This window comes from Simochromis diagramma, unplaced genomic scaffold, assembly GCF_900408965.1.
Source record: "Simochromis diagramma unplaced genomic scaffold, fSimDia1.1 OVJJ01000545.1, whole genome shotgun sequence".
Classification (NCBI taxonomy): Eukaryota; Metazoa; Chordata; class Actinopteri; order Cichliformes; family Cichlidae; genus Simochromis; species Simochromis diagramma.
In genome coordinates this window covers 4803678-4825639 of record NW_024387371.1, presented here as the reverse complement: position 1 = coordinate 4825639, position 21962 = coordinate 4803678, and the positions used below count along the sequence as shown (strand labels likewise).

General features: G+C 39.6%; 1 protein-coding gene across 3 annotated transcripts in view; it reads right to left on the bottom strand.

Annotated features, from left to right (window-relative positions):
- dlgap4a (discs, large (Drosophila) homolog-associated protein 4a) overlaps positions 1 to 9944 on the bottom strand; it is a 98953-nt gene extending 89009 nt beyond the window's left edge. For 2 of the 3 annotated variants that reach the window (XM_040008278.1, XM_040008279.1), the window contains exon 1: positions 9470 to 9944. The gene's annotated coding sequence lies outside the window, so the exon portion shown is untranslated. The remainder of the gene's footprint in view (positions 1 to 9469) is intronic. The other variant, XM_040008280.1, reaches the window with a different exon arrangement.
- Positions 9945 to 21962: the final 12018 nt, after the last annotated feature.

Genomic DNA, 21962 nt, shown 5'->3' with positions numbered 1-21962 from the left:
CCCAATACATGTTTATGTACACCACTTTAGTGGTGTGGTGGTGACACCCCATATGGAAAAGATATATATATAAATCTTATAAAGTTTGTATCTGTCTTGTGTGAAACTTGTATGAAAAGCATATAAGAGTGAAAACAGATATAAGATCCCTTGAAAAATTATATAATGAAACTTGTATGTTTTGGATACTTACTAAAACAATGTATGAAAGTAATGAGAAAGTGGCCACTTTCATGAGTAAATCATATAAGGTTTTACTATTTCTTTTCCATATTTGACAGTAGATGTAAAGATGTTACATTTTTAAAAAGATTATCATAAATTATCAAACCTATCATTGATTGTTGCCTAAACTGAACACTTATGGAACTCACAATGCAAACAACAGTGTTGTCGCCCCAGTTCTGCACATTATATCGACCATCATCCAGCTACGACTTGCACATGAAGCTAAAACATTGCGTCTATGCATTATTTGGTTGGTAGGAACGTTCCACTAAAACTTTTTTGGCTAAACAAATTATCAGAAGGCTGTAATGTGATTTCCAGCTGACACGGTTGTCACATGCTTAATTGTTGACTGCTTTGCACTTTGAGTTCTGATATGGCTACAGTTTTCTAACTTTTCTGTTATATCTCAAGCTGTGGGAGTGACTTAACGTTATTATTCAAAATCTTGACACCATGCACAGGCAGGATTAAGCCAAAGCAAAGCCACGGTGTGATTTCCCAGTCTCCAACTTGAGCTTAGTTTAATCTGCATCACACAAAAGGCTACAGTACTCCTTCCTGAAATCCTTTGCCTAAATGAGAACGTGTGTGCCAGTGAAAGTGCACACATTACCACTTATGTGGACAGAAAATATTACTTGGAATGATGTAATGTTTTCTGTCTGGCTTGATGCAGCCTTTGTACAGTCATGGTGTGGGAAACGCACATTGTGCGCAGCCTCCATGTGAAACTCTTATATGTGCCAGTGTTTTTTGGGGGGGTAAATAATTTAATACCATTTGGATATTGTTGACTGCCTTTGCAGCGGAGACATATTAACATATTAAAGGTCGACGAGCTCCTTGAGAAACAGAATTATACAATTACAAACCTAATAATAAGAGTGTTTTGAACACAGAAAGACCTCGATTTTGTTTAAACACCATAACAATCTGTCCTGATTCGTGTGGGTGGGAATGGCTAATTACAAGAGCATAAAGAAGTTTTGTTTTTTGAATTTATTTGGTCCAGTTTAGAGGGAAAAACAATGTTTTTCCCTCTAAACTATGTTTAATGGCCAAAATTAAGAGTATATGCTCTACGGTCAACATGCAGTATTTGCTTTCAGATTAACAGTGCAGGAGGTTTGGAGTGTTGGTTTGGTGTGTAACATATTTGACTTTTATGTAGTAGACTAAAGTTTGCATGCCGTTCTTATACATGATAACTTTATAAAAATATATACTTGGAAATATTTCAAAATGATCCAAATACAAACCCAGTGGAACTAGCTCTATGCTAGTTTTGGAAGTCCAAATCGTTTTTGGAAGGTAGACACATCTACAGTTAAGCTCATTCACTTTGAACTTCTTAAAATCTTAAAATAATTTTTTCAACAATATATAAAATCAGATACAAAAACAAGTGGAAATAAATGGCTTTTTTGAGGTGCCTTAACCTTACCATTTGTTTTCTAACGGTAATAATTACAGAAAGAGAATGTAAATATTCACTATCAACTGGATGCAACCTTTGTATAGCAGCTTTGACTGGCACAGTAGCAGCAGTCTATGATCCCTCCCAGCACTACAACAAGATAACCTACCTAAACAAAGGGAAACTTAATAATATCTACATGTGATCTAGCAGAATTAAATCTCCCTGATAACAGCCTTATTAGTTAGCCTCTCTTTACGTCATTCATTGCGCAGTGGACCAAAAACTGTTCCTGGATCACATTAAAAAGCACTCAGCTGTCAAAAACAGGGTGACCGTGATCATTTGCCAGAAGTGTATGTACAAACAAGACAACAATCATTTGTGGCATTAGTCCATGAATCGATACACTCTAATTTTCGAAAGAGTGTCATGAAACAGAATGGACAGCCACAATGAGCTGCTAGAAAAGCTGCAGGCAAGAGGCTGCACACCTCCAACTGGTTTCACTGTCTTCAGCTGTTGTGTGGAAAAAAAACTGTACTGTGTGCATGCAAATCATCTGCAAACCTGATCATGTTTGAAATTATTTTATGACCGACTTCTGCGCTTAAACGATGTACTGTATGCTTATTTGGTTGCATTGTACACAAATGCTTTCCTTCTTTTGTATTTTTGCCCAAACAGCAGATGAGGAGAGCAGGATGTCAGAACAGAAACAGCACAAAGAATCTCCTACAGACCAAACGCTTCTGAAACGCTCCAAGTGTAATTTGAAATCGTGCAAAGAACGGAACGAACCTCGTCTGAGACGTGACAACACAGACATGCACCCAGTGTGCTCTCGGGGTAAGTGTTTGCTGTCACCATAAGTGTCACCACATTCACCAGGACTACATGATTCTAACTTAAGCAAAACTTTGCTGCAGAATAGGTGATTTGATGTCTAAATTTCACAAAGAATAGAGGCTCCATTTTTCTTCTTATCACTAATAGACCATAAACAAAACAGTTGCAGCTTGGCGTCAGTAATGAATTTTTCATCTCTAGTATCTCGTTGAATAAATTAGAGTCCAGTCGAGTATTTATTTCAGCAAGCATTCTTAATTGTTACGTTTTTAAAAGATGCTGCAGAGATCAGTCCTGGTCAGAAGTGTTAATTATCTCTATTCACACTCGGACCCTGATGCTGCATGCATGAAATCAGGGGAAGCCATGCATGCCAAAAGGTCAAAATAATCTTGTGTTTAGGTGATGAGATGCAGTGCTAGCAACACACGTGATAACATGCAATGCCATGTCCATATGGCGCCGGGGGCCAAGACTGTGACACAAGCACACACCCGGGGTCAGGTCTCGGTTTGAGTGAATGTAATTGGCGGCAGAGCCAGAAGGCAGGCAACCCATAGTGTTAATCTGCAGAGGGCTTAGATCTGCTCTCTGGCTCCCCATTAAGCTCACTGTCTGTCCACTGTTTTGCAGTAAAATGAATATCAAGGCCCAAACAATTGTATACTAGTAAAGCAAGTTAATAATAGTTCTATCAATTTAACACTGGCTTTAAAGCAAACAAATCTTGCTGCAGGCATTTTAAGGTAGGAGTGGATCTTTCCCCGGATAATGCAACTAACACTTTTTCTGCATGCTTGTGTTTGTTTACCACAATGTTGTCCAGCAACACATTAGAGCATGATGAGCATTTGTTATCCCACTGTTCTCTGGAATATGTAAGTGAATTTATGCATTTGGTTTGGACCTGCTGGAGGGTAGCAGGTTTCCAAAAGGCAAAATCTGTTTTGAACACCAGTTTTCTTATGTTTACAAAGAAGTAATTAAAGCTGACTTCTGATTCAAGGGCAGTGGATATTACAATGAATACCCGTGAGCTCAGTCCTCATCCAAAAAAAGTATTTTTACATACACAAAACCACCCACAGACACAATCATCGAGAGCTGCCCCAGAAATGCAAGCGAAGAATGAAGAAATTCTCTTTGTAGTTGCAAAACAAAATATCCCTGAGCTTTGAATGTCACCCTGCATTATTCCTGTTCTCTGTCTCCTACAGTATTGCTTCTACCTTTCACACAGAAGACGTCTCTCAATCACGGTTTGTCAATTGTCCTTGTCTGTTAGCTTTTATTTGGATCCAGCTGCAAACTGGTCGTGCAGGAAAAAGCAAAGCAAATGTTTGTTCAACACCAAGAAAACTGTTTTTCACATAAAAAATTAAAAAATAAAATGCACACACATTGGCCTGAACAAACAACTGTTCCTGGGATTGTCTCTGCTGTGGACACATGAGACATAATTAATCACCAGGGGACACAGACTCCTTAATTGCTGCATTCTGATAAATTGTCCCTGGTGAAAAACGTTAAGCATAACATGCAAATTTGTGTCAGAGGATCCATTCAGCGACGCAGCCCAGGCAGGGACTTATTGTAAAATGACACATGCAGGAAGATAACAAGACACTTGTCAGGGGCATACTGTAAAACGGTTATTTCTATTTTGGGGCTCGCAAGAAGCGGAAAGTATGAGATGTTTCAACTTGAATTTGACGAACGCTGAAAGACAGTTGAAGTATGCCGAGGAAAGAGAGCTTTTTTGGTGCGATGTAGCGGAATGTTTATCATTTCATTTGATTTGTCCTTGGGGGTTGTTTTTGCTGCGTGAAACAAGCCGCTAAACAGAAGAGGGCACAAAGGAAGCGAACAGGATAAGAGGGATAAGAGGGTAGGAGACAGGGAGAGGAAAGCAGAGGAGCTATTTGAGCACAGTGACCCGATGGCAGGAAAGGTCACTGACTCAGCAGCACAGAGGACCATCAATGGAGGCAGACTTTAATCACCTTCAGCCGCTTCATCGGCTCCTGTGTGAGATGGACCGAGAGAAGCATTACCAAGGTCATAAAATCTCTCTCTGTTTCGGACGTACAGAATGAGATGAGCGACTCTCCTCGGAGCTGAAATCACGCCATCTTTGCTCTTAATTTGAGCCGTCTTTCTCAAAAAATTTAAGAGGGTGATGATGAGACAATAGCTGAACAGATGGAGCACTAAGACACTTCATCAATGATAAGAAGGAACTGTACACATGGCTGGCTTGAGAGCGCCATTCTTCTGCATGAACCGAAGTTACACCGGTGGCTTGTTGCTATGGTAAATACAAAGAAACAACAGCTTGAAATACTGTATGGGATTTCTTCTCCCGGTCAGACAGCAAACACAACGGGTCTCATTTAAGAACATTTTTGAATTCTTATTTTATCCATGTCTGTTTTTTGGGAGTTTTTTTTCAATGAGGATTTTTTTTTGTACTCAAGTTATATTCAATCAAATGATTTTCATCCATCAGTCTGACTGTTTTTTACCCATCAAAATATTAACAAAAACTCCATTATCTTAACTGCTGATCCAGTTTAGGATCACAGAGGGGGCCTGGAGTGTATCCCAGCTACCTTTAGGTGAGAGGTGGGGTACGTTTTGGACACGTTGACAGTCTATTGCTGGGCTAACACAGAGAGACAGACAACTATTCACACACAGTCACACCTACAGCCAATTAATTATCAGTTAAACTAACATGCATGCCTTGGGAATGTGGGAGGAAGCCAGAGTACTGGGAGAGAGCCCAAGTAGGCCCGGGGAGAACATACAGACTTCACACAGAATTCACCTTGAAGATCTCATGAATCCCTGCCTTTTTACTAAATAGTATAAGCAAAGATTTCCAAGGAGAGAATTTCCATTCTAGCCACTTTCATTGTGGACCTCAAACTTGTACAAGGGCAAAAGATCAGCTTGTGTTTCTAACTGGTCCCACATGCTGAAGATCATCGCTGGTGATAAGAGCTGGGTCCAAACTACAGGTTGTCATATATCATGCCATCTACGATGACGCCCATATAAATTTTTATGTTAAAAAAATATGATGCCATGTGTTCAGTCCCGCAGCATGCACAAGAGCAGCCAAAAAAACACAAACCAAACTTGAGCTACCTCAACAAACCCCAACAAAATATGAAGCTGCTAAATACAATCTTCACTCGCTGTTTAGCAGATTTGCCTCCATGAGACTTCATTCTGTTACTCAAACTGACCAATCATCAATTTGACACACCGGAGAAGCTCACAAAAGTGCAAGGGGACAGAATGGGACCTCTTCTGAGCAATCTAAAAATAGCAGCTGTGTTCAAAACAGTCCAGATGTGAATAAGAAAACATCCTGGAGTAAATATAAGCCAAATGTAAATCAGGTATAGCTGTCTGGTGGAGTGATTTAACTTTATGACTGCACTTGGTATAGGTTGCCATGTTGAAATGGATCAAGTAAACAAAATTTTTAAAAAATCTCTCAGTAACTTCACTTTGATGAGGTTACAGCGAACAGATAAGTAACTTTTCACTAAGATTGTCTCGTTTATATAGTTTAAAACAATCTAAATGTAGTCCATTTCTGTATCTAAACTCCAAATTCATCCATTTCTAGAATTCAGGTCCAGTGAGTGCATTTTCCCTTTACAGGTTTGCCTTTACTGACATTAAAAATGTGGAACAAATAGCATCAATAGGCTACCTCAAACAGTAGTTTTAATAACAACAGACATATTAAATTCAGCAAACTATATTGCTGTCAGTTATAGTACTACATCAGTCAATATAACAGTGCGACATAAAGGCTGGTGAAGCTGCTATACTGTATTTAACTTGTTGTTTCTGTCACCTGACCTTACTCCCACCACATACAGCTGATAATCTAGAGTGAGATGAGAGAGGAGGAAATCCAGCCAAATGAATAACAAAGGAGACAGAATAAGAAAACGTTGTTTTCCTTGTGCATTGAAATGCTTTTTAGGCCAATGCTATATGATATTTCTGTCTCTTCTGATGATACAGGTAATGACCAGCACGGCCAGTCATACTTCAGGAAACCTTATGAACTGTAAGCAAAAGAGACTGGAGAGAATTATCGGCTCCATTTGCTTCCAGGCTCCCACTGTTTTATGTAGCTCTACAGTGAGGTGAAGCTCCCTGTCCACAACTTCATTTTTGATTTACTCCCACCTCTCTTACTCCCAGACACTTTCAGCAACAGCAGACAACTATTTTCAGGTTAAAAGATTATTTAACATTATTTCTTCTGCAAGAAAAAACTGATGATTAGCGACTAGCTGGCTGCACATTTAGCAGGTTAATTGCTCGATGTTTAAGCTGCTAGAGACCAAAACAGAGATAAAAAAAATGTTGCTTTGTGTCTGTTAAATGCAGTTAGGCCCAGCTTTTATTGTTTGTACTGGACTGTTTTGGTTTGGTTTGGTGTATTGGTCTTTACCTTTATTAACTAAGGAAGTACTCATTAGTATCTCTACATCTACTGTTCGGGGCTTTATTGTGAAAGCTGACCTGAATGACCAGATACTTTTTTGTTCCACTACATTTATCAGATTATTAAAACACAAGCCATGCTGGCGAACAATACAGCTCAGCAGAAATAAACGCCATTAATATTTGTATCTTGTCACACTGTCTCGAGTACAAGTCTGCGATCACGGGTGGACGGCTTCCTTCTGGATAGTTGGTTGGCTGGAGAGTGGAGACAGCAGAAAGGAAAATGTTCCTACAGGAAACTGCTCGCACCACGATTTGTGGATTGTTTTTTTTTTAATCGTGATTTTTTTAAGAAAATACAAACATTTCTATAGCACATATCTCTGATACAGGTTGAAAAATATAGATGGGAAAAACCACTGCAGGTGACAGAAAAAATATCTGTTTGATTTTGGAGTGAACAACCCCTTTAAGGTGATATTTACCCATTTATGCATCAAACCAATGACTATTTTATTTTATTCTTTAAAAAAAAGCCATTTGGGGGTTTTTTTTTGTTGACATTTTTACCTTGAAATATATTTTAATTGCAGTACTTTTAGTTATAGGGATGTATATTTCTACACTCCAGCCTGCTCCTTTAACTTGAGTAACAGATTTCAGCACTTCCTCCACCAGTGAATAAATGTAGTGGAGTAAAAAGTACAATGTTTCCTACTGAAATGTGGGTGAGTAGAAATGTTACATAACTTAAAATGGAAGCACTCATGTAGCATACAAGTTGAACTCAAGATTACACGCTACTCCGTGCACTTAAATACATTCTTTCACTAGGAGATACTACAAATATTCATCTTTGAGATTGTTTCAGATTTAAGAAAAAATAATAATGCCTGGATAGTTTGCATGACAGCTCTCTAAATATTCACATAATGGGTTCAGTGTGATGGATTCTGCAACTCTGGCTCAGTTTCTGGATTCGTCCGGGTCCTGGTGTGAAAATACTTCTAATGCTCTGCGTCCTGTTGACGTCACACTGATGTGTGTGATACTGTATGCTATCTTTTCTAATCACTCCCTGCAGTAGCCCTGACTAAGCCGGTTTTTAAAACACCCACCATTCTGGACCGGAGCCAGCTGGGTTTCCTTCAAACTCCGTGGTACAGTATCATCATGGCTGTTGGCTCCCTGGCAGCAGATATGACATTGACACCGCAGTTAGAGGCTACAGTCCACCACCAACAGAGCTGTTTGACACTGGATACCCAGAGATGTCTTGTTTGTACTGCTCAACACTGAGTGTGTATGCTTTTAGTTTTCTGCTTAGAGCAAACAATCCAGTGCACATTTAAAAGTCAGCAAACAGTAAAGTGTGTATTTACCATCCAGCCTATATAGTGATGTGTAAACCTTCCAGCCTGCACAGCACTAGATTGAAGCCACTGTGAAGCCACAGGCATCCTTCAGTGTGCCATCCACAGATTTGTGGTTCCATTGAGCTGCGGATGAATTATTAATCAGTCTTTCACTAACAAAATGGGCTTTTAATTGTAGAGACCACTGTTCGACAATGACAGCTGAAACACGAGCCTTGATACAAACTGGCTATCGATCATCCCCCACGGACTCATCTGCAGCTTTACAGTAGAAGAGAGCTTGTTTCTGTCCACACAAAAAATTTAGCAGGCAGCTCCTGCTCCCTCCAGAGGACAGGGCCCCTTAGAAATATGTCTTTCACACACTCGATAATAAAAACTGCAATATTTTAGGACCGAGAATGATGAAACTCGAGGATAGCCTGAGTTTTTGCTGCTAGTTTGGGGTTTTATTTCCACTCATTAAAGATCAAGAGAAGAAAAGAAAAAGCAATGCCACCATATATATATATATATATATATATATATATATGGTTCTGATTAATTCAAAATCTGCAGAGTTAAAAGCTAACAGAGATTCAACTAATTGTTCTCAAAAGACATGCTTTTCCCTTTCCAAACTCTGAATTCAGTGGCTGTTTCTCCCTGCAGGAATGATGAAAGCAAAGATTTGATAACTTTGACAAACACAGATCATGCGCATAAGACTCAAAAGGGGAAAGAAAGATTTCAGGCACCACTATCTTACAGGATAAACCGACTTTGGCTTTGGCAGGCTGAAGCCAGGTAGTCCAGGCATCCTGAGGTGAATAACTGTTACATTCACAATAAATCAAGCTGCTGGCATGATACCTACATTGATTTATGTCAAGTTACTTACAGGGCTCTTTGCGCTAAAAACACACTCGTATTTCGACAGGTGAAAATCGACCTAATCCAAACACCCAAATCAATCGTCAATTTCAACTCAAGAAGACTGGAATTGTCGATGCAACAATGCAGCCTGATGAGCTCCCATTTGAGCTGTCAGGTTTTTTGTTGTTTGTTGTTTCTTTTTTTCTTCACTGAAACCCGCAACGCCCGATGTAAATCCTGAACGTGTCAACAAGCTTACCTTTTTCATTTCACTGTAATCGGCGGCAGAAGGGTGTCGGTCACACAGGAATAGTTATCCAGCTCTTACATGCCGTAATATCACCCGGCTGCTTATCTGTCGAGAAGGTAAACAAGGCGATCCTATAACATCGCTAAAAATAAAATTGTCTTTCTTTATCTCTTAGTTGGAGCCTATGGCACCATTTCTTTGCGGTCATTGCGTGTCGGTCCTTGTCCACAGCAGCTACAGCGGTGTCTCTCTGACAGCAGCTCGCCGGTTTACTCAGGGATCCATCGCGGCAGGGAAAACGCAGTTTGGAGGCTGCCGGTGATGCTGCAGCAGCAGCGTTTGGTCCGTCGAGACGCGGGATGAGAGAGGTGGGGGTGGGGGCATCCGAGGGCCCACGACAAACCACCCAGCTCCGTAAATGAACTCATCGGACCCGAAATCACGGTTTCATGAGCAAACGGTGGTTGATGAATCATTATGCGCAGAGAGAGGCCACATGAGTGCGTGCGTGCGTTTGGATGTCTATTCTTTCCGTTTGTGAGGAGTGATGCTCCTTGATGATTCAAGGAGAGAGAAGAGGGAGTTTAAAGGAAAAATTCATTCAAAAAGCAGACCGCAGGCCCGAGCTTTGACTGACATCGAGTTGGTGATTTTATCGGATGACGCTTTTTAAAGTTGGTCAGAAACAGCAGATACGATCGTTCCGATCACTGATTAATCAGCCGATTATTTTCATTTTCCATTCTGATTTGGTAAAAGCAAAGGACAAATATCCACGTAATTTGTTAACATCACAAGACAGAAAACAATTGTTTTCAGCCATTAAAAAGAGAAAACAGGGGGGGGGGGGGGAATCTTTATTTTTGGGACGCTGGACCTAGAGTTCTTCCTAGAAAAGTGACTGAAAGAATAAACGGATTATCAATTAGTCTCAGTTGATCAACTGATTGATTTACAGTTGCTACATCCAAGTTAGATGGATGAGCTCAGTGGCGAATCCAGAGTCTGTTGGGGACCTCAACAAAAATCACAGTGGGCCCCTCCAACCAGCCTCCCATCGCAGTTATAATAAAGAGCTGGGCACATAGGCTGCTCTGCCGTCTAAGTTAATTGATGTTAAACTTCAGCATACACAAAAGAAGTCGAGTTATGCCACAGTAAGATACTTTAGTCAAGTCTCTCCCACATTTAGGATCAGATGTGCAGCGTTTGGTTATTTGGTGTTAATCATTATTATCTACACCACTCACCTCTGTCTCACTTTTTTTTTTTTATCCTCTTCCTGTTTATTTTCTTTCTTTTCTCACTTCCAGGATGACTCTCCTTCATTTTTATTGGAGTGGCTAACTCAGTGTAAATGAGAGTTTAAAGACAAAGGTACACAACACGATAAAAGCTGCATCAGCAAACCATTTTCTCAGCTGTAATTGCATTTGGAGATTAGTTAAAAAATACCTGTACAGTACATGTGCTGTAGAACTGTTTATATAAACAAATACAAAGATTCTTAAAGGACTCAGCTCACTTGCATTGATACACAAACACGCGCACATGCAGGCCTATAATCAATATTTGAATCATATCTAATTTTTCTGTTTCTTGAGAGACTGGTCTCTCTCGGGAACTCTGATATTAAATTATGACTCCACTGTGAAGCTTTTTATAGCATCTTTCAGCCTATTGTTTGTACTCTCTGGCCTTAATCATGCTGTTTTGGTTCAGTCACACTGTTCTCAAATTATTATTTCCAGCTTCCAGTGTCTGATTTCACCAAAGAAAGACATTAACTCACATAGTCTGTGCCTTTCTGCATTAGCATAGTTTCAGTTCACACTGGAAACTACCAGTTTCTCTGGCTATTCTGATTATGCTTACATAAATGTCAGACACTTCTAGCTGTATGAATGCAAAATCCATCTACCATGTTGTCACTCTGCTTTCTGTCTGAGCCATGGTGTTGCCCTCTTTGTTTTGATTCACAAACACAGGCTTATCTTGGGAAATCTCTTATTGTCATTCACTGGACTGGATTATTTTTTAATCCAGATGTTTAGAAAGGTCTTTGGAGACTTTGAAGACACCCTCAGAACAGCTGTAAATTGATTCAAACATGTTAAATAGCTATCCCCAGTCTCAATATATGAAACTGAGTCCTCAGGAGTTCAGAGAGTTCAGAGACAGAAAGTCCGGATGTATTATAATGTTGCTCTAAAATTGTGTTCACAGATTGTTATCCAGCAAGCCCACTGTTGTTAACTAAAATCGTTAATGTAATAAACCTTTTTTTTTTTTTTATATGTAGACTGTATATTATCATGGTGATTTAAGTGGTGAATAACTCTTTGTTTATGATCCTAAATTAAGTGAATTATAATTATATGAAGGTCAGGTTTTAAATATTAATGTCTCCAATTTCACATATAAAATACGCATGATTATAGCGAAATTCTGGGCAGTCCCTGAATCACTACCAGATTTTTGCCTGTGAGATGACCCACCGCTACAGTCTGACTGACAGATATTAATCTTCATATGTACAGAATGTAACACAAAAAGAACTCATGAAGGTTTCCCGGAGTGAATAATTTCGACACAGATGTTTGTATGCCCAAATGCAAACATTATTAGACACACAGAAGCACGCACATACACAAATACACATAGGTCTGTGCCACAAGCAACTGAAAGAATACGACTAATCTCCAGTTTGAAATCAAACTGACAATGAAAGACAATCTTTCCTCTCCAGAGTAATGCCCAGTAGCAAAAGCATTAAGGATGGCTGATTGGATAAAACCATGACTAATAACTCTGCTCCTGATCCAAGGATGGATATCCAAAGGGGGCACAGAGGCGGCCAGTGGTTGTGTTGTAAACTGAATGCTTTTTTTTGTGTGTACTTCTTCTTTGTAAGGTATCTGGCAGTAATCCCTCACTTATTGCTTTTTTACAAGTTGGCTAGTTAGTTCCCAGTTCAACCATAATGGACTGTAAATTTACCTGCTCGATTATATTTCAGATATTAGTGGAAACATCTGTTTTTTCTTTGAACACCCTACAAGGCCTGACAGGATTTGGATCAGTGGCATGTGTACCATCCTACCTATGGACTAAAGCCAATTAAATGGCCACTTGGCTGTGTGTTTGTCATGTCACTGTGGTTTAATAGGTGAATGTATGACTATGTGAAAACAAGGCCAATGTGAGGAGAGAATGAGCATCTCCACCCACCACTGTCCTAAACCCACCATCTCCACAGTCACCAGAGTCACATTGCATTGCCTTATTATCTCTACAGAAAAGAAGGTATGATGAGCAACTTTTTACAGTTGATTTTGATGCCAAATAAAATTTCATTTGTTTAAAATAATAAAAATAATATTCAAATAATAATATTTTTTTGTTGTATCTATCAAATTCTAGTTATTATAGTTTTACACCAATGACCTGTCAAAAAAGTTAGTCCTACTGCACAACATGTCCCGATGTAGAGGGATAATGAGCACAAGGATGGGGTAAATTGAGCCCTCTAGGGGTTAAACAGTCTTGGCATAATTTTGCATTTTGTTAATGCCTTTAAGTAATGAAAGTAATCAAAGGCAAAATACACCCTTTCAAAAATACCATATATCATGTAATACCATATGTTTGCATCCTGCTGTTCGATATGATACCTATATTTTCATGTTGAACAGCGTGTATGTATAATTTCATAACTTTTATGTCATGGAATATTAAAATGTTCTCCTATGTCTATTATATACACTTCATTGGGGAATTATTACTGTATAGTGTCTGGATATTGCATATGTACAGCATTATTTATTAAACTAATGCTGCAGCTGGATAGTGTGGTGGTAAAACTACACACCTTTGGAGCGGGAGTCGCAAGTTTGATTTCCACCCAGTATCCAGTAAGGGTCCTGGCCTGACCTATATATACTTTATATCTGTGTACGTGTATGCTGTTGTTTGTAAATCAATTTTCCCAAACATTTTTTAGTGCTGTAGCACTGGAATATGTTGTCGTGCATATCTGTGAATAAGTGTCCATCAAACAGTGACACTGCCTGTAATGCTGTTTTTTCTGTAAAGACAAAACGACTCATAAGGAAATAATAATGCAAAAAATTATTACTTTCCTATTTTTGTATGAATAATAAAACCAAGAGCAGCTATAATAAAGAGTGATGCAGACCTAGATATTTTTTTTGCTATAGTAAAAAGAGAGAAACATGTTAGACACTGTTCAGCAGCTTTATTGTAGTACATTATTTTCTTATTCAATAAAGGTTTTCCCGAAACACTTAAGAGATACAAAGACCATGTTTAATTTTTTTACAGTCTGTTACAATAAAGAATTTGTTTGAATAAGAAAGATAATGATGTTAAGCAAAGCATTACCATTCTTTTCTCTTTTTTCCTTCTTTTTTGACAATGGCAATTCAGAAAAATGAATAGCTTTCACAATCCATTTGCCATTCTTGGTGTGCTTTTTTTGGTTGATTTGCTAGTGGAGAAATTTAAACAGAAACCAACCATGCAGTTTGTAACAAGATGAAGTTTGTGACTGGCTCTTTTCAGCATTGTAACCCATACAAAATCGTGACACACTGCTGGCAAAGCGAGTGAAACTTGGGATTGTTTTTGCTTTGTCTTGGCCTCCTTGTGTGTACTGAAGCCAGTGAGTAGAGTACGGTATACAGTGACTGTTTTGGAGGAGGGAGAAAGCTGTTCGTCCATCAGCTGCCAAGCTCTGCAGCGAGCTTGATCAGATCAGTCCGCTCCCTCATTCACAATCTGTTTTATGTAACAATCTCTGTATACAGTACTGCGTCTAGGAATAACATATACCAAACTGTCTTTCAGAAAGCCTTGTCTCCAGGTGTGTTTGTGTCTTTCACAGCTGCTTAACATACAGGCATCCTGAAGTTGGTTAAATAATATACTTATAATGTGCTGCATTCAAAGACAATGGAAGATAAAAGAGGTTGGGACATTAAAAAGGACCTATTAAGCCTTCTTTTCTTTTTTTCTTAAATATAATATTTACTTTTGCAATAGTAAATGTTTATAAACAGAATATATAAACAAGTCAATTGTGAGGCTTTCCTCAATGTCCAGTTTCAGACACCTTTTTCTACATCTAGATCTGTGCAGTGTCACTAAGATATCCATGGCATGGTCATAATGGATTGCATTTATATAGCGCTTTTCTAGACACTCAAAGCACTTTACAATTCCACTATTCATTCACTCTCACATTCACAAACCACTGTTGTAGCCACAGCTGCCCTGGGGCAGACTGACAGAAGCGAGGCTGCCATATCGCGCCATCGGCCCCCCTGGCCATCACCAGTAGGCGGTAGGGTTTCCCAAGGTCACAACGACCAGGACAGACAGGGGATTGAATCGGCAACCTTCCGGTTACAAGATGAACATCCCAACCCCCTGAACCACGATCGCCCCACGGTCATGTCAAGCCCACAGCCCTGGCTGTGAGCACAGACGCTCCACTTACTTTTCAAAGCTTCTGTTTGCTAGCAGCAACCAGGCTCTCTGCACTGAATTATTTTTATTTACTTACAATTCAGTTTTATTTATATAGCGCCAAATCACAACAACAGTCACCTCAAGGTGCTTTGAGAACAAACCAACAATCAAATGACCCCCTATGAGCAAGCACTTTGGCGACAGTGGGAAGGAAAAACTCCCTTTTAACAGGAAGAAACCTCCAGCAGAACCAGGCTCAGGGAGAGGCGGGGCCATCTGCTGCAACCCGTTGGGGTGAGAGAAGGAAGACAGGATAGAAGACATGCTGTGGAAGAGAGACAGGGATTAAAAACAAGTATGATTCAATGCAGAGAGGTCTATTAACACATAGTGTGTGAAAAAGGTGACTGGAAAGGAAAAACCCAATGCATCATGGGAATCCCCCGGCAGCCTACGTCTATTGCAGCATAACTAAGGGAGGATTCAGGGTCACCTGGTCCAGCCTTTACTATATGCTTTAGCAAAAAGGAAAGTTTTAAGCCTAATCTTAAAAGTAGAGATAGTGTCTGTCTCCCGAATCCAAACTGGAAGCTGGTTCCACAGAAGAGGGGCCTGAAAACTGAAGGCTCTGCCTCCCATTCTACTTTTAAATACTCTAGGAACAACAAGTAAGCCTGCAGTGCGAGAGCGAAGTGCTCTAATAGGGTGATATGGTACTACAAGGTCATTAAGATAAGATGGGGCCTGATTATTTAAGACCTTGAATGTGAGGAGCAGGAGTTTGAATTCAATTCTGGATTTAACAGGAAGCCAATGAAGGGAAGCCAATACAGGAGAAATATGCTCTCTCTTTCTAGTCCCTGCCAGTACTCGTGCTGCAGCATTTTGGATTAACTGAAGGCTTTTCATGGAGTTTTAGGACTTCCTGATAATAATAAATTAAAGTAGTCCAGCATAGAAGTAATAAATGCATGAACTAGTTTTTCAGCGTCACTCTGAGACAGGATATTTCTAATTTTCGAGATGTTGCGCAAATGAAAGAAAGAAGTCCTACATATTTGTTTAATATGTGCATTGAAGGATATCCTGGTCAATTCCTCACAGTGTTACTGGAGGCCAAGGTAATGCCATCCAGAGTCAGAATCTGCTTAGATACCATATTTCTAAGATTTTCAGGGCCGAGTACAATAACCTCAGTTTTATCTGAATTAAGAAGCAGAAAGTTAGCGGCCATCCAGGTCTTTATGTCTTTAAGACATTCCTGCAGTTTAACTCATTGGTGTGTGTTATCTGGCTTCATGGATAGATAGAGCTGGGTGTCATCAGCATAGCAGTGAAAATGTACACTATGTCTTATGATGATACTGCCTAAGGGAAGCATGTATAATGTAAACAGAATTGGTTTATTAATTATTAATTATTATTATTAATCGCTGGAACTCTTCCACAGCATGTCTTTTGTTCTGTCTTCCTCTCCTCACCCCAACCGGTCGCGGTAGACAACCGCCCCTCCCTTAGGGTGGTTCTGCTGGAGTCCTCCTGTTAAAAGGGAGTTTTTCCTTGTCACCAAAGTGCTTGCTCAAAGGCATTGTTGGCATTTTCTCCTGTTGTATTGTTATAGGGTCTACCTTACAATATAAAGGGCCTTGAGTTGTTGTCATTTGGCACTGTAGAAATTGAATTGAATTGAATTGAATTGAATTGGTGGAGGGTGCTGGCTTGTTTCAGACAGCGGATCACCAAGGGCCAGTTTAAGAGAAAAATTATTATTATTTGAACTGTGACTCATGCAAAGCTTTTATAGTGGAGTCCACAGGTCTGAATCCCATTACTAATAAAACAAAGGTAGCTGATGTCCATGCGTCAGATCTATGTTTTTAGCAGCCATCAGAGTTTTATATTAACTGGGACATCATAGACAACTGTGCTCTTAATGCTCAAAAAGATACAAATGAACTGGAGAAGCATAAAGAAGTAAAATACAATATCTTTGACTGATCTGCACATTTTGTTTATTTTATTTTAAATGCATTTAAAGTAGAACAACAAACATTTCACCACATAAAAATTTGTTTGTCATTCTTTTTGTTTTTGTTGTACTCACCTAAAAGCCATAGTCTGTCTTAAGTTTCAATAGTATGTGTTTCCCTGAATGTACAGGGTCCACAGATCATGCCCAGTGGCATGCATAGCTGGGCTCTTCCTGTGGAGGATTGGCATTAAAATGCAGACTGCTCCTCATGCTCGTGCCCCCAAGATATCACGCCAATTATTTGTCTCAGCAGGGGCAACCTATTTGCGGAAGATTGTCTTAAAATAAAAGTGGGAAGTCACAGCTGTTCTACATCCTTTCTGTTTCCTGACTGGACAGTTTACACGGTCACATGTCACCTCTTGCTGTGACCCTGCAGGGCCATCTAACTTTGGCTGTGGAAAGGTAGTGACGTTGCAGTCACCATACAAGCTCAGGCTTTTGGATCCGTTCACACCCCTGCAGAGAGAATTCAGCCCCACTGTGCAACCCCGCATCTCCAGTTTAGTGAGTTAACAGATCTGTACAACGCGCCTACGGCTCTGTCAAAAAATGAATGCCTTGATCACACAGTCACACCGTGTGCGTCAGATGTCACAAATCAAAAATGGAAAGACAGGTGTCCTGGCTTTATCAGTTAAATCATGGTATCATATTCAAAAGACGCCAGGTTTGTCTCCGCTGTTTTTGTTTTCCATCTCTTTTCAAGACCTTTAATTTTTATAACAACAACATTCACTTGCTAATTAGGTGACTAATTGGATACTCGCCTCTCTGGCTTTGAGTGTGTCATCAGGTTTCACACTGTAATCCAGATAATTTGCTTTAATATGTGCAGACAATTTACAGCTGAAGAGAATAAATTGGATTTAGTCTCCCTTTTTATCACTGTAAACGATCACTTTCCTCCGTAAAAGATTGCACTGGCATTCCATATGTGCAGTTGCTAAAGTCGAAGGCGTACTACTGACATATGCCACACCACTAAAACACACGCCATTTTAAAAAAGATTAATTCAGGTATGAATATCAGAGAAAGGTAATCTAACATTCAGATCATTAAACACAAAGGCAAAGATAGTCTGGATCGCTCGCAGGCAGTGGGATGTCAGGGGCCACTGACGAGAGGATGCCGGGTGGGCGAGTGGCATTTCATCATACAATTCATGTACAATAATCAATGAACACTCACCAGTGGAGGGAAGAGGGACAAGAGAGTGAGAGTGCCAGTGGGCATGTCAGATAAAAGCACTGAAGGAGACACACTGTGTACAATGGGAGGATGCACTGAATTTGATGGGGGTACCACAGAGAAAAGTGAGAGAAGTGTAAAAGAGCACAAACTGTGGGAAAGATGCAGAGATTAAAGTAAGCAGATGATTATGTAAGCAATTGTTCGACGGGGGAGACACACATGAAAGGCCAGGGAGACCATGTGCTGATTGGAAAGGCTGAAGAGCTCGCACCTCCTCTCCTCTGTATAATCCGGCTCTCAGTGATTGTGCTTCAGATCAAAGAGACAGGCATTTTTACACTAATTAAACACATTTTTGTCCTCACACAAAAACAGTTGTTTTATGTCTTTCACTTAATGGGTTTTTAAGTTACCCTTTACCTTCCCTTTAGGAAAAGCCAAACAGTGTTAATGTGTTCTGCAGGGGTTTTTGCCTACATCAGATGTTTAACTCGCAGCCAGCGTGTCGCAATCTCTGGATAGGAGTAAATCTGGTCAGCCATGGTTCTAATTTAAAAACACCACCAGCCTTGTAAGCCTGCCACCATTCAGACAGCACTACAGATGGCTTCTTAAAGCGAGAGCAAACATCTACTGCCTGGATTCATTTTTGAAATTTAAAAAAAAACAGGAAACGTTGAGACAAACTGTTTTTTAGAGTAGCAGAGCTCCACTGCATCGAGCGTGGGGGCAATCTATCGACAGCAGAGCGATTTTGAACCTAATAAACTGAGCCAGACATGATTCATGACTCATGCACGTAAACACAAAGGTGTAAACCACACTGTGTGGGACATCAGAGAATTGGATTTATTAAAGATTTACAAATGAGGAGAATAGAAAGTTGGTTACAGACAATAGCGGGCTATTCTGTCCATTGACTAATTGTATTGTGGGTGCTCTGATGTGCACCAGATTAATGAACATGTGGTGAGTGAGTTCAGGCAGAATACTCTGTCAACCAGACCATGAACACATGGTTATAGGGTTATACTGTTCCATTGTATCTATCTCTTTTGCTTTCCGGCCATATATAGCACTCTGCTTTAATAAGAATCACAACTGCGAGGATTTAACTGTACAGCAGTGCCTTTGATTGTATTCTTTTTAATTCAAAACAAACACTAGCAGACAATTAAGAAGCTTGTTTATCCCATCAATCATCTCAACCAAATAACAGACTTGCAGAAAACAAGGCAATCCATCGTGAAGCAGAAAGTCATCAATCATATTCTGCGTATAGAAAAAAAAATATATGAATGACTGGGGTTCATTATTTTCAGGTCAAGAGGTCAGGCTTTCAAGTCTTCACATTTCATGACGTTTTGGTTTTTATTTGTTCTGCTTATGTATGCATGACAACAGAAAAAGAAAATATGCGGTGTATCAGCCAAATCCACTGTGACAGGTTTTCAAACATCATCAGAGGTAAAAGGATAGATATATATAAACACCAGACTGATACGCCGAAGAATACATATATATTCCCAGATTGTTAAAGACACTTAATGATCTGTCACAGCAAATACAAATCACACTATTTATTAGCAGTCTTCTCTTCATAATAAGAAATTTATAGAAATACTGCAGCTGGAGTCAAGTAGTGAGACATTCACTGCAGTAATATAAATTATTAGTTGATATGTTTATAATTCAGCAACTAAAACATGCAGTTTCTAGCTCCTCTTTTAAATTTAGAGTGCTGACTCATTTTGCAAAGGAATTTTGCTCATTTTATATCTCTAACTGGGCAAAATGCCTTTTTCACATGGCTAATTTTAGTGCTTCTCGTTTTTAGGTGGTACAGTCACGACACTTCGGTCAACTCATCGAGCTATGAATGAGTATTTTTTGAGCAATGGCAGAATGGATGCAGGACTTTGAAGAGAACGGCCACCAGCTACGTTCACAGTGTTATTGTGCCATCTGTTGGATTTACAGACAACTGCGAAGAGTCTTTCAAAACCTCCCGTGGGTCTGTCTCCATAAGTCACTATTTAGAATACACACATTACAGTTAGTTTGCACTGGCCAGGCGTTGACAACATCTGCCTCAACTGAGCCAATAAAGACAAATGAAGGCCAGCAGACGCAATACAGAAAATATTTATGTGAATGAGAGGGAGACAGGTGCAGGTTAGATAGTAGGCCGATGAGTTTAAATATCTGGGGTGTTCTGTCCAAAACAATGCACAGTGCACATGAGAGGTGCAGAAGAGAGCGGGTGGAGCCGGTGAAGACAAGATTCAGGGATGATAGCAGCAAGAGTTTACAGGATGGTACTGTATCGTTGGAAATGGTGGTGCTGACAAAAAGACAGGGGGCCAAGCTGCAGGTGGCAGAGTTGAAGATGCTAGAAATTAGTACATCAATACTGAAGGTACATAATTCAAAATATAGTTCTGCCATCTGTGGCTAGTTTCCCTATTTCTAAAAGCTCTGATTGGGGAGATTCTTTTTTTAATAACTCACACACCTGCGTAATTGGGTTAGACCAGGGTTTGGGCAATTCCAGGCCTCAAGGGCCGGTGTCCTGCAGGTTTTAGATCTCACCTTGGGTCAACACACCTGAATCACATGATTAGTTCGTTACCAGGCCTCTGGAGAACTTCAGGGCATGTTGAGGAGCTAATTTAGCCATTTAAATCAGCTGTGTTGGTTCAAGGACACATCTAAAACCTGCAGGGACACCGGCCCTCGAGGCCTGGAGTTGCCCACCCCTGGGTTAGACATCACCTTTTCCTCTGGTTTGGTTATTTTTTTTCATCAGATTTGATGAAAATGAGCTGCGATGTAAACATGCCACAGTAACCTCTTCTGTAAAGGAAATATTTGCCATTTATATCACTGCGCAGATCAATAAAGATAAAAAAAAACTATGTAATCATGTGATGTGGCCTTCAAACTCACAATTTCTCAGTCCAGCTGAATCCCTGTTGGAGATTTTGGATCTCCCATAGCTCTCTGCCTTGATCATCAAAATCCCAAACACTAAAATATTTTGTGGAAGAATGTTGTTCACACCTTCAGAAGAGAGACTTTGAGAATCAGTCCTACAGCATTCTGACGAAGTTTCAACAAGTACAGTAGTGGTCAAATTCCTTACTAAGAATGACAACCAGGGATTGCAAATAAGTATGTGGTTAAATTACCTGGTTAATATGGTTTCATTTGACAGTTGGTGTGACAGAGGAGGATGTTAGGGATAGGGATAAGGTTGCAGGAGATGATCAACTGTGGCGATCTCACTAAAGGGAGAGACGAAGCAAAGAGGAAGGAGAAAATGAATCCTATATTGTTGTCATTATTACATTTAGTAGGACTAGTAGTATTTCAACCTCTGTGACAAGGGAAATTACCAAATATGGGATAAATAAATTACCAGTAATTACCATATTAGCAAAGATATTACCAGTATCTTCTACTACTACAGTTTTTAGTTTTTATTTATGTTTTTTTCAGTATTATTTTTGCTTTTGGTTATTAATTTATAGATATTTTGGCAGAAACAATATGAACTTATTTGTGAATGAGAAATGTACACATTGTGAATGTATACAAATAAATAAATAAATAAATGGTATTTGTTGCGTTTGGGAAAAATATGTAGTATAAAAGAATTTTTTGCTTTTTTAGTTTTATTTAGTTATATTTTTGTTTTGTACTGTACGGAGTGAATATCACGTCAATGGGCGGGGCTGACCTAGTTGAGGGGGCGGGGCATTAAAGGGGTCAGAGTTGAA